This window comes from Pagrus pagrus (genome assembly GCF_965226575.1).
Source record: "Pagrus pagrus genome assembly, chromosome: 8".
Taxonomy (NCBI): Eukaryota; Metazoa; Chordata; class Actinopteri; order Spariformes; family Sparidae; genus Pagrus; species Pagrus pagrus.
In genome coordinates, this window is record NC_140192.1 from 34679363 (window position 1) to 34692524 (window position 13162).

Below are 13162 nucleotides of genomic sequence, written 5' to 3' on the forward strand. Positions count from 1 at the left end.
TAAGTCTACTCTAGAGAGGGTGTCCGCCTCCCGGACCAAAACAGGAAGATGGTTCCACAGAAGAGGAGCTTGATAACTGAAGGCTCTGGCTCCCATTCTGCTTTTGGAGACTTTAGGAACTACAAGTAATCCTGCGTTCTGGGAGCGTTGCTCTAGTTGGGTAATAGGGTAGTATGAGCTCCTGGAGATATGATGGTGCCTGACCATTAACAGCTTTGTAAGTGAGGAGAAGGATTTTAAACTCTATTCTTGATTTTACAGGGAGCCAGTGCAGAGAGGCCAATACAGGAGTAATATGATCTCTTTTCTTAGTTCCTGTCAGTACATGTGCTGCAGCATTCTGGACCAGCTGGAGACTCTTTAGAGACTTGTGAGGGCAGCCTGATAATAGAGAATTACAATAGTCCAGCCTGGAAGTAACAAATGCATGGACTAGCTTTTCTGCGTCATTTTGAGACAGGATGGGCCTGATTTTTGCAATTTTACGTAGATGAAAAAATGCAGACCTTGAAATTTGTTTTATGTGGGAAGTTGAAGGACATCTCTTGATCAAAGATAACTCCCAGATTCCTGACGGTGGTGCTGGAGGCCAAGTTAATGCCATCCAAACTAGCTATATCATTAGACAATAACTTAATTGGAAGTGAATTTAGGTACACTTAAAAAAGTGCAAATGAAGTTGAGTTTGTTTTAAGCCGTTTTTCTTCATTATTCAGTATATTAAATAGTTCTAGCAGTAGTTATTTAGTGTACTTATGAAAGGAGTCATTACTTAGCAATACACTTTCTACATATTACATGTATGTGATAGTACATTTGTTTTCATTTCATTCCCAGTTATGATAGAGCAATTTGTAGGAAGTCGCAAAATGAAACGGGTTGTAATTTATATATATATATGCATTTATTTCACATTTGATATACAGTCTATAGTACAGGCCCTGGAAAGAAAGGCGCCTAATTCAAATAGCAACGTTTGCATCTTTGCCATCCAATCAGCGCATTGCGCTCAGCTCAGCCTCTTTGAGCTCCACGATTCACGGCGCTTCATTCTGGTCAACGTTGCTGTTGAATGACATTGACCAGCTAAGTCTCCGTCGCGAGGCGAAGCAAGCCCAAGCCTACTTCTGATTCACAGTAAGTACATTCAATGTTTTTAATTTCTGATTGAATGGTCATACATTCTATATTTCCATTCATCACACCGGCTAATTTTATGATTTCGTTGGCGAGTCATGATGTGTTTCAGCAACTTCAGTCATCGTAGCCAGATAACCAACGTTAATGTTAGCTAACGTCAGTCTTACAGCTACTGTAACTGTAAGTTAACCTATTCCCAGCAAACATTTTGACGTCTATTTGACGTCTAATCAACGTCGGTCAGGCAGGTCGATTCGACGTCTAGCAGAGGTGCTGAAATGAAAGTTTTTCTGACGTCGGTCTTATGACCGACCACATTTCGACCGTTATTAGACCGCATCAATTCACGTCGTTTCAACGACATATCAACGGCTCACAGAGCAGACTACTTCAATCAATGTCATTATTACGTCGTATAGACGACTTTTCAACGTCTCTACGTGACGTCTATCTGACGTCTAATCAACGTCGGTCAGGAAGGTAGATTCGACGTCTAGCAGAGGTGCTGAAATGAAAGTTTTTCTGACGTCGGTCATTTTGACGGCATCAATTCACGTCGTTTCGACGACATAAAAACGGCTCACAGAGCAGGCTACTTCAATTATTACGTCGTATAGACGACTTTTCAACGTCTCTACGTGGCGTCTTTTTGACGTCTAATCAACGTCGGTCAGGCAGGTCGATTCGACGTCTACCACAGGTGCTGAAATGAAAGTTTTTCTGACGTCGTTTTCATGACCGACGTCATTTCGACGGCTCTTAGACGGCATCAATTCACGTCGTTTCAACGTCGTTTTGACGCCATATCAACCTTTGTCAAAATACACATGTAATGTATTGCATTTAAAAATATGTTTACCTAAATCGAGTTTCAACTAGTGCCTACATAACTGGCATTACTACATCCATGCATTCTATTACAAGCACAGCTCTTGTGCTGTAGCCTATAGTCTACATGTGCAATTCTCAATGCTCTAATCTGCAACTATTTAAATTAACTTATCAATTTCAGCAAAAAAATCCTTAAAATGCAAAGAGGTCAAAAAGTCCAATAGACAACACCAGCAAATTTCACATTTGCCAACTTAAAATATCACAGGAATGGTGAACCTGGTTAAAACTTTCATAGTAAATAAACTCAGCTGTGATAAAGTTAAAAATACTCGAATAATGTTCACCCATACTGTAAAATACAAGTAGTACATGGACAAATCTCAGGTAAAAAAAAAAAAGAAAGAAAAAAAAGACAGCATTCAGGACCAGATATATGTAACGAGTTATCTATATATTGAATAATTGAATAAAAAACGAACATGTTTATGGGAACAAATGTTTTATTGACTTTCTTTTTATTGCAGTCCTGTGGGGGTCTGCCCCTTGCCCCCGCTCCTTGCTGGGGCATGTTTAAGTTGGTTCTGAATCACACTCTCTATTTCTGCATCTGTGGCCTTTGGACTCCATCTCTTCACAGCAGCTGGAGAGAGGGCATAAGAAAAAAATAAACATTTTTACAAGAGCGCCTATTCAGATGTTAAATGCACTTTATAGATGGCAAGAACAAATTGTTTTGGGAGTTGAAAGAGTAATGAAAGAACCACTTCTTAGAGCCACTCAGTAGCCTGAATCTGATGGTTCCTAATAAAGCCAGTAGGCATTAACAGTCTGTGCTATGGTAGCCCAGCTTAGCCCAGGACAGCCACATGCACATGAAGCCCATTCAGTAATTTCAATTATATCAATCTTAGTTTCTTACACTTGATGACATGGAACATCTTTGTGGCTTTAAAAGGCACAACACAGAGAGGCAACACTAAGCATAACTTCTCTTTCATGCAGGTGCCTGGCTGTTCACACAGGGAGCACAATAGCACATCAGAGGTTTTCTTTTAAAGGACAATTCCATTTCATTTCAAACATGTGCTACAGTTTCGGAATACATTTACTCTAAAAGAATGAATTTGAAGATATTCCTCACTGTTGCTGCTGTTATGCATTAGCACCTCTGTCCAAGCATCATCACAACAGCATAAAACAGTGGCGGACGGCTCTGAGGCTGTATCCAAATATTCATATTCATTCAAGCCCCCCCATTCAAGTGTGTGTGTGTGTGTGTGTGTGTGTGTGTGTGTGTGTGTGTGTCACCTGGTGTGCGTCTCACAATAAACCTGTGAAGTGAGGTAAATTGGACAAATAGTTATCAAAACAGGCCTATGCGAGGGACAGAGACACACAAATAGATTACTTTTATATGTAGAGAGACAGTGACATTGATTAACCTCTGAAGTCAATAAAAATGTAAAAATTTTAGTACGCCTAAAATAAAAAAAAACTGTAAGGATGAATAACTGCTTGTGGCTTCATCTGAGCATGTCAATGGCATTATGGGGCTGTAGCCACACTATCAGTGAACACTTGTTTCAAATTTGAAGAAGATGGCACAAAGTATGACCATTCTACACCTACGCTGTGATTGACAGATAACCAGCCACACTGTCAGTCACGTCTCTACAATAAGCTGGCGCCCTCTGCCGTTGCGGTCGTGTAGCGACACCAGACAACTATCAGCATGTGTCAACGGTTAGACCCCGGTTATAAGACGATTTCTGGCCACATATCAATGTTCGTGGACCAGATAGTTTTCGGGAGCTGGTATGGACCGTATGGTCCGTCCCGTTTTTGGTGTATGTCAAGCGACACCTATAGGCCTGGCATATGAACTACAACGTTTTCGGTTGATCCGTCTAGATGCAAATATTCTTGAAACAATGCCGAGGAAGACGGAGAAAAAATAACGTTTTCGCCCGTCTGGACGGCCCCTTAAAGTGTTTTGGTTCTGTAACGATGCTAAACCGATAGTTGCACAGATGTTCGGCTCAGTTTAGCATCGAGCACCTCACGTAGCCTGTGAGCTAACTCAGGGCTAGTTTCACACGGCAGCTAACTCGGCTGCTAGCCGCCGCTCGGTTACGAATAAAAGCAAAAAAAAACAGCTATCTGTAACAATACACGATGCAGCAACAAAATCAAAACTCTAACATGCAACTGATAAACGTATAATGTCTTACCAAACACGGTTTCATTTTAAATTACAGTACTTTTAGTAACTCACCTTTCACAGGTGCCTGTGTCTCCTCCTCGTCAACTGACACTGCAAAGTTCTTCTTGCGCATGCGTAGGAAACCACTAGGTGCGCTGACTACGCGAGGAAAAATAGTTCCTAGATGGATGCTAGAATCACAAACATTTCAGCCCACATTGCCAATATGATACTACATTATTTTCTTAAATTCACGAACATATTTCCATTATTTCGAATAGTTTTTAACATTCGTGCGTTGATAGGTCGTTGAAACAACGTCTAAATGACGTTGGTCATTTCAGACCCTCAGATAGACGTCACATCAACCTGCCTGCCCGACGTTAATCAGACGTCCCGACATGATTGGATATCTGCATCTCGACACAGCAGTAGATAGAGGAAATCATTCTTGACAGTGTTTTTTCAGTTAAATATGTTTTCTTTGAGATCGTATTCCCCCTAATGTTCACATGTCGAAAAAAAGTCGAATTAAAGTCACGTCGTGACGCGACGTCGATTGGACGTCTTCATCTAGACGCCGGTCGAGAAAGCGTTTTCTGGCAGTGTTTATTCAGTTAAACCGCTCTAAAATGCATATTTAATTAGGTTATATTTGCCATGATATTATTTTATGATGTTGAAAAACAGTCGAATTAAAGTCACGACGTGACGCGACGTTGACTGGACGTCTTCATCTAGACGCAGGTCGAGAAAATGTTTGCTGGGTTATTACTGCTCTTGGTAGCGGCAGCGTTACGCCTGTGTGTATGTGCTTCAGTAACACAGTGTAATATTACATGATGAAGCGTGGTGTGATTTCTTTAAGGGGTAGAGCAGTGCGTGTGCGCGTAGGGTCTGTGTGTGTGTAGTGAAGCGAGCGGCAGGTGAGGTTGGAGCAGACATTAGCAGAGCAGAGGAAGAGGTTAGCCGTGCATGTACAGTTCAGTATGTGGCCAAATAAACGCACAAGCTTCTCCAGACCACGTAATGTCTCTCCTATTGTTTTACCAACTACTGTCTGACAGCAAAGTGAAGTGAAGCGTGTTAGCCCTGAAGCTAACCGGCTTCAGCCCAGGAGGAAAACGTACTCCCCTGCGCTCTGCCACTACGGTCTTAGCCTACTGTACATAACCGGTCGTCTAGCTGCTTAGTTTATGACTTTAATTTAAACTACTTCCAAGAAATAACGGACCTTATCAGCCAACCTGAAGCTTATGTATGACAGCTATTCATGTCTGCAGTCAGATACAGTCATGTCAGTACAGTATCTGAATGCAAAAACGTCAAAATAACGTGACCTCTATTGTTCCTACACCAGTAACTTGTAATAGCAGCTCAAGAATCGTAAAAGTAGAGGAAAAGATTGATTAATTGATTGATAAATAAAATCAAAATAAATAAATGTATACATGATATACACCTCTTACTGCTAGATATGACCATGGTTGGAAAATTGCACAGTACACGTGAGCACATCTTTGTAATATAAAGATAAAATGCTGTGTAGCATTAATAAAACAAATTGCCTGTAAATGTGGTAATTGGACAGAGGCTGTAATTTCAAGGACTTACACACTTGTTCAGCACACTATGTTTATGCTGTGATTCATAGTTATAACCACTGTTATTATTTCTATGTTGTCCTCAGATGAGCACTAAACCAAAGAGCCACAAGGCAATGTGAGAGGGGGAGTGGATGGTGAGACTGAGGACATTTACCAGCTCTGGGGTTTGGCCTGCTGGAGAACGCAACAGACCAGCCCCGAGGCAGCGCTAATGGCATGATCTCTACCAGAAGGTAAAGTACATCAAAATATCCACCTATTACTCATGACCATTGTTTTGAGTTACATGTAGTCTATTTAAAAGCTTCTGTGATTTCTATAGCAGCTAGATCACACGGAAACTGACCACCAGTAATTACTAAATACATGTTGGACTATTTACTGGTAGCAGTATTGGTATACCATACTGATAAAATTTCTCAGTTTCCAGAAAGCAGGTCAAAACGTAAGTGAACCCTGAAACTCTGGGGTTTTGTTTTTTTTACGTAAATGAGAGGTATCTTAAACTCTGTGTCAGTCACCATGGTAACTGACTCTGGGAACCTAATGTGCTCTCTAGCAGGTTTACTTAAAGAAACCCTGAGTCTTACGGAGCTGTCTGACAGGGCCCTTTTCTTTTCTTCTCAACAGCATCATGTTGAAGCAGAAATAATTCACATAGTTTTACAACAGGGGGATTATTTAGATTCGTTTAGATTAGCTCCCATTCCCTGAGCCGAACGGTACCACTCCTCATCAGTCCGTCATTTATCTGAACAATATTCTCAGTCTGGCTGCACATGGAATATCAGACTACACGTCTGATATTCTAGCTGACGTGCTCTCAGACGTCTAGCTGACGTGCTCTCAGATCTTGACCTCTTCATTTTTATCACTTTGCAGGTTAATCAATCACCTTCCAGCAGTCAGAAAAAGAGGAATCATTCACATTTCATTTGGCTTCTTTTTTTCCCACAGATAGCTACAAAACCCATCAGCCTGCATTGCCTCCAACAACGCAATTTCAAAGTACATGTTTCTAATTTTCTGCCGCATTTAGGATAATATTAAATAACTTCAAGTGCTATCTGTAGATAAAAGTGAGTGTCTGCCTCTTGGGTCCTGGGGGTGAGTGACGCCCTCAGCCTCTGGCCACCCAGTCGACCTGACTCAGGACCAGCTCCTCTGCCTCTGTCAGACGTGGTGGAGGTGGAGGTGACCACCACCTCTGCCTTCTTCCACATGTTCATTTACTCAGCAGGATGTTAGGAGACAGGATGTGTGTTAATCAGTAGGTATCTGTTGGTGGTAAAAGCTGCTACTAGCTGAAATATCCACTGAATTAACTCACAAGACTGTTTTTATAGTCTATACTCAGAGTTTCACTTCACAGATAAAGTCAACTCAGAGTTCAGGGTTAGGCTTCGAGTTTGTTGAACCTCCTTTCTGGAATACCCCTTTGATGTACTGTTCAAAATAATATGATTATGCTGCGTGACTTACATTATCTCTTGTCTATTTGGTCAACAGACGCTGTTCTTCTGGAGTTTCCACAGACAAGTGTCTCTGATGTGTGCGCGGCCATCAGACAAAAGTGTAACAATGAGCAGTTCAGCCGAAAAAAAAGGAACATAATGTGTGGTGTGTGTTTCTGTATGGTGGGAGGGGTTAGGCGTGCAATAATAAGGAATATTGTTTTTCATTGTTCACTATTTCTCAGTGTTCTGTAAAGTTTATGTGTAATGTTTAGGTCTTGCTGACTGAAATGGACCTATTTCTACAAGGTGTACTAAAGTACCAATAGTTAAAAATGTTTAAAAGCCATAATGTAAATGTTCATACATTTGTTGTATAAATGTTAAGAGACAGTACAAGTTTTTTGTATTTACAATGTATTATTCTAATTTGGATATGGTACGAATAGATTAAAGACTATTTTTTCACCTGGAAGTAGTCCCACAAGTTTCACTTTCACAGCCTTTAGTATGCTGGTAATACATTTGCAAACATGTGCAAGGTAGATAGTAATATAGCAAAGTAAAGAGAAAGTATATTGACTATTATGCAAAGTATGCTTTTTTAGCAATTGGAATAAGCCAAACATATAATTAAGCATATTAGCACAGTAAGAATATATTAAAGTATAAAGCTTATATATTTTTGAGACACTAACAAATAATTTTTAATGTACTTATGATACAAACAAAGTACTAGTATAGTACAAGTGTAACTTTAATTTGACTAATTAAGCATATATAAAGCCATATGCTTAAAGTATACAAAATATACTTTAAGTTGTTCCACTTTAGCACATAAAAGTACACTAAATACACTTCAAGTTGAGCTTTTCTACAATGACTTACAATTAAAATATATTTAGTACAAAATTAGTTGTTCCAAAATAGCATGCTTCAAGTTAACTAATCATGAACACACTTGAAGTATAATGATGATTAGTGTGGCTTCAAGCACACAAAAGTATGCTAAATTTTAGTACATTTAGCACATTTATTTTTCAGCTGGGCAGTTCAGGCCAGAAAACTTTTTTGAAAGACCTCTTTTTCACTGAAATGCAGCTTAGGCTACTGTACAGTGCAATAACACGCTCCTATCGCTCTGAAAGGCTAATTTTTGACATAAACCAGTTTTCACCCTTAATGAATTAAATTCCAGGTAAACACTCGTTTGCCATGAAGAAGATCCAAATTCAACCAGTTCAGGCTAGAAAACTTTTTTGAAAGACCTTTTTTTCACTGAAATGCCGCTTAGGCTACTGTACAGTGCAAAAACACACTCCTATCGCTCTGAACGGCTAATTTTTGACATAAACCAGTTTTCACCCTTTATGAATTAAATTCCAGGTAAAAACTTGTTTGCCAGGAAGAAGATCCAAATTCAACCAGTTCAGGCTAGAAAACCTGTTTGAAAGACCTTTTTTCAGTGAAATGCAGCTTAGGCTACTGTACAGTGCAGAAAGAGGCTCCTCTCGCTCTGAAAGGCTAATTTTTGACATGAAGCAGTTTTCACCCTTAATGAATTAAATTCCAGGTAAACACTCGTTTGCCATGAAGAAGATCCAAATTCAACCAGTTCAGGCCAGAAAACTTGTTTGAAAGACCTTTTTTCAGTGAAATGCCGCTTATGCTAGCCTACTGTACAGTGCAAAAACAGGCTCCACTCGCTCTGAAAGGCTCATTTTTGACATAAGCCAGTTTTCACCCTTAAAGAATTAAATTCCAGGCAAAAACTCCTTTGCCATGAAGAAGATGCAAATTCAACCAGTTCAGGCTAGAAAACCTGTTTGAAAGACCTTTTTTCAGTGAAATGCAGCTTAGGCTAGCCTACTGTACAGTGCAAAAACAGGCTCCACTCGCTCTGAAAGGCTCATTTTTGACATAAGCCAGTTTTCACCCTTAAAGAATTAAATTCCAGGTAAAAACTCCTTTGCCATGAAGAAGATCCAAATTCAACCAGTTCAGGCCAGAAAACTTGTTTGAAAGACCTTTTTTCAGTGAAATGCAGTTTAGGTGACTGTACAGTGCAGAAACAGGCTCCTCTCGCTCTGAAAGGCTCATTTTTGACATAAGCCACTTTTTACACTTAATGAATGAAATTCCAGGTAAAAACTCCTTTGCCATGAAGAAGATCCAAATTCAAACAGTTCAGGCTAGAAAGACCTTTTTTCAGTGAAATGCAGTTTAGGTGACTGTACAGTGCAGAAACAGGCTCCTCTCGCTCTGAAAGGCTCATTTTTGACATAAGCCACTTTTTACACTTAATGAATGAAATTCCAGGTAAAAACTCCTTTGCCATGAAGAAGATCCAAATTCAACCAGTTCAGGCTAGTAAACCTGTTTGAAAGACCTTTTTTCAGTGAAATGCAGCTTAGTGCAAAAACAGGCTGCTCTCGCTCTGAAACGCTCATTTTTCACATAAGCCACTTTTCAGCCTTAGGCGACTGTACAGTGCTAAAACAGCCTCCTATCGCTCTGAAACGCTCATTTTTGACATCAGCCCCTTTTTGAATGAATTTCCAGGTAAAAACTCCTTTGCCATGAAGAAGATACAAATTCAACCAGTTCAGGCTAGTAAACCTGTTTGAAAGACCTTTTTTCAGTGAAATGCAGCTTAGTGCAAAAACAGGCTGCTCTCGCTCTGAAACGCTCATTTTTCACATAAGCCACTTTTCACCCTTAATGAATGAAATTCCAGGTAAAAACTCCTTTGCCATGAAGAAGATCCAAATTCAACGAGTTCAGGCTAGTAAACCTGTTTGAAAGACCTTTTTTCAGTGAAATGCAGCTTAGTGCAAAAACAGGCTGCTCTCGCTCTGAAACGCTCATTTTTCACATAAGCCACTTTTCACCCTTAATGAATGAAATTCCAGGTAAAAACTCCTTTGCCATGAAGAAGATCCAAATTCAACGAGTTCAGGCTAGTAAACCTGTTTGAAAGACCTTTTTTCAGTGAAATGCAGCTTAGTGCAAAAACAGGCTGCTCTCGCTCTGAAACGCTCATTTTTCACATAAGCCACTTTTCAGCCTTAGGCGACTGTACAGTGCTAAAACAGCCTCCTATCGCTCTGAAACGCTCATTTTTGACATCAGCCCCTTTTCACCCTTAATGAATGAATTTCCAGGTAAAAACTCCTTTGCCATGAAGAAGATACAAATTCAACCAGTTCAGGCTAGTAAACCTGTTTGAAAGACCTTTTTTCAGTGAAATGCAGCTTAGTGCAAAAACAGGCTGCTCTCGCTCTGAAACGCTCATTTTTCACATAAGCCACTTTTCAGCCTTAGGCGACTGTACAGTGCTAAAACAGCCTCCTATCGCTCTGAAACGCTCATTTTTGACATCAGCCACTTTTCACCCTTAATGAATGAAATTCCAGGTAAAAACTCCTTTGCCATGAAGAAGATACAAATTCAACCAGTTCAGGCTAGTAAACCTGTTTGAAAGACCTTTTTTCAGTGAAATGCAGCTTAGTGCAAAAACAGGCTGCTCTCGCTCTGAAACGCTCATTTTTCACATAAGCCACTTTTCACCCTTAATGACTGAAATTCCAGGTAAAAACTCCTTTGCCATGAAGAAGATCCAAATTCAACGAGTTCAGGCTAGTAAACCTGTTTGAAAGACCTTTTTTCAGTGAAATGCAGCTTAGTGCAAAAACAGGCTGCTCTCGCTCTGAAACGCTCATTTTTCACATAAGCCACTTTTCAGCCTTAGGCGACTGTACAGTGCTAAAACAGCCTCCTATCGCTCTGAAACACTCATTTTTGACATCAGCCACTTTTCACCCTTAATGAATGAAATTCCAGGTTAAAACTCCTTTGCCATGAAGAAGATACAAATTCAACCAGTTCAGGCTAGTAAACCTGTTTGAAAGACCTTTTTTCAGTGAAATGCAGCTTAGTGCAAAAACAGGCTGCTCTCGCTCTGAAACGCTCATTTTTCACATAAGCCACTTTTCACCCTTAATGACTGAAATTCCAGGTAAAAACTCCTTTGCCATGAAGAAGATCCAAATTCAACGAGTTCAGGCTAAACCTGTTTGAAAGACCTTTTTTCAGTGAAATGCAGCTTAGTGCAAAAACAGGCTGCTCTCGCTCTGAAACGCTCATTTTTCACATAAGCCACTTTTCAGCCTTAGGCGACTGTACAGTGCTAAAACAGCCTCCTATCGCTCTGAAACGCTCATTTTTGACATCAGCCCCTTTTCACCCTTAATGAATGAATTTCCAGGTAAAAACTCCTTTGCCATGAAGAAGATACAAATTCAACCAGTTCAGGCTAGTAAACCTGTTTGAAAGACCTTTTTTCAGTGAAATGCAGCTTAGTGCAAAAACAGGCTGCTCTCGCTCTGAAACGCTCATTTTTCACATAAGCCACTTTTCACCCTTAATGAATGAAATTCCAGGTAAAAACTCCTTTGCCATGAAGAAGATCCAAATTCAACGAGTTCAGGCTAGTAAACCTGTTTGAAAGACCTTTTTTCAGTGAAATGCAGCTTAGTGCAAAAACAGGCTGCTCTCGCTCTGAAACGCTCATTTTTCACATAAGCCACTTTTCACCCTTAATGAATGAAATTCCAGGTAAAAACTCCTTTGCCATGAAGAAGATCCAAATTCAACGAGTTCAGGCTAGTAAACCTGTTTGAAAGACCTTTTTTCAGTGAAATGCAGCTTAGTGCAAAAACAGGCTGCTCTCGCTCTGAAACGCTCATTTTTCACATAAGCCACTTTTCAGCCTTAGGCGACTGTACAGTGCTAAAACAGCCTCCTATCGCTCTGAAACGCTCATTTTTGACATCAGCCACTTTTCACCCTTAATGAATGAAATTCCAGGTAAAAACTCCTTTGCCATGAAGAAGATACAAATTCAACCAGTTCAGGCTAGTAAACCTGTTTGAAAGACCTTTTTTCAGTGAAATGCAGCTTAGTGCAAAAACAGGCTGCTCTCGCTCTGAAACGCTCATTTTTCACATAAGCCACTTTTCACCTTTAATGAATGAAATTCCAGGTAAAAACTCCTTTGCCATGAAGAAGATCCAAATTCAACCAGTTCAGGCTAGTAAACCTGTTTGAAAGACCTTTTTTCAGTGAAATGCAGCTTAGTGCAAAAACAGGCTGCTCTCGCTCTGAAACGCTAATTTTTCACATAAGCCACTTTTCAGCCTTAGGAGACTGTACAGTGCTAAAACAGCCTCCTATCGCTCTGAAACGCTCATTTTTGACATAACCCACTTTTCAGCCTTAATGAATTAAATTCCAGGTAAAAACTCCTTTGCCATGAAGAAGATACAAATTCAACCAGTTCAGGCTAGTATACCTGTTTGAAAGACCTTTTTTCAGTGAAATGCAGCTTAGTGCAAAAACAGGCTGCTCTCGCTCTGAAACGCTCATTTTTCACATAAGCCACTTTTCAGCCTTAGGCGACTGTACAGTGCTAAAACAGCCTCCAATCGCTCTGAAACGCTCATTTTTGACATAAGCCACTTTTCACCTTTAATGAATGAAATTCCAGGTAAAAACTCCTTTGCCATGAAGAAGATCCAAATTCATCCAGTTCAGGCTAGTAAACCTGGTTGAAAGACCTTTTTTCAGTGAAATGCAGCTTAGTGCAAAAACAGGCTGCTCTCGCTCTGAAACGCTCATTTTTCACATAAGCCACTTTTCAGCCTTATAGGCGACTGTACAGTGCAAAAACAGCCTCCTCTCGCTCTGAAACGCTCATTTTTCACATAAGCCACTTTTCAGCCTTAGGCGACTGTACAGTGCAAAAACAGGCTGCTCTCGCTCTGAAACGCTCATTTTTCACATAAGCCACTTTTCAGCGCTAAATCAGCCTCCAATCGCTCTGAAACGCTCATTTTTGACATAAGCCACTTTTCACCTTTAAT

At 40.2% G+C, this 13162-nt stretch overlaps 1 long non-coding RNA gene across 1 annotated transcript; it reads left to right on the forward strand.

Annotated features, from left to right (window-relative positions):
• Positions 1–1046: 1046 nt before the first annotated feature.
• LOC311261020 lies at positions 1047–7713 on the forward strand. The gene is made up of 3 exons (XR_014623080.1): positions 1047–1137; positions 5868–6017; positions 7294–7713. It is a non-coding gene; the product is annotated as an uncharacterized lncRNA (long non-coding RNA).
• The last annotated feature ends 5449 nt before the right edge of the window (positions 7714–13162 follow it).